An 867-nucleotide genomic window follows, 5' to 3' on the forward strand; every position below is an offset into this window, starting at 1 on the left:
TTTTCGAATTACTAATAGAAGAATCTTTACTATATTTCAAAATTTTTATCCCCAAAAACAAATATTTTCACTCGTTTAAATTTCTCTTCTATTCTTATTTAATTTTTTATATAATAATTAATATATTATAATTATTATTATTATTATATAATAATTATATAATCTTAATAATTTTTTATATAACTCGTGATAGTCAAGTTCATTTTCATTCCTCCAGAAAAATTTCTCAAACAAGTATTTTCTCAAAAAAAAAAACCCAAAAGTCTTCCATCTCTCCAAGCCGCCTAATAACAACCCCCTAATCCTCGACCCCAACCTCGAACACCAATCCTCCTAACCGTCCACCCAATCGCCTCTCCTGTCCCACCAGGAAGTATTGGCTCGGCTCTCGTTGATCTCTCGTACCAGACCCAGAGAGAAAGAGAGAGAGAGAGAGAGAGAGAGAGGCGGGTGGCTGAATCGAGCGTGGCGCGTTCATTCACTCGCACATCCGGCCATTCAAAGTGTCCACTCGACTCGGCTTCGATTCAAAGTTTCTTGGAACGCTCTGCCAATTTCACCGGCCCCCCATACAAACACCGGGGCCCTGGTCTCGCACCCGTCCCCTCCCCGCCCACCTCTCCAATCTGCCACATCTCCAAGGGCGCTGCCAACACTCCGGTGGAAGAGCGGTGATCCGTTTTGGCGGATCACTTTTCATCGAGAATAGCATCCTTGTCCAACGTCCAAGGCATCCCCGGATCGCGAGCGGATGAATTTAACCCCCCTCGTTTCGTGGATTCTGGATCCAGGCTTGGGGCGAAGATGGAATTGGAGAGGGAAAATTTCGAAGCGTGGAAAGGCGTTCGAGAAATTGGGATTCGTTAG

At 44.2% G+C, this 867-nt stretch overlaps 1 protein-coding gene across 1 annotated transcript in view; it reads left to right on the forward strand.

The window, feature by feature from the left end:
• LOC102681428 (nuclear factor 1 C-type) overlaps positions 1-867 on the forward strand; it is a gene marked incomplete at its 5' end in the record, with an annotated part of 18,130 nt that overhangs the window by 1,302 nt on the left and 15,961 nt on the right. The window lies entirely within an intron of this gene.

This window comes from Apis dorsata, unplaced genomic scaffold, assembly GCF_000469605.1.
Source record: "Apis dorsata unplaced genomic scaffold, Apis dorsata 1.3 scaffold_355, whole genome shotgun sequence".
Lineage (NCBI taxonomy): Eukaryota > Metazoa > Arthropoda > Insecta > Hymenoptera > Apidae > Apis > Apis dorsata.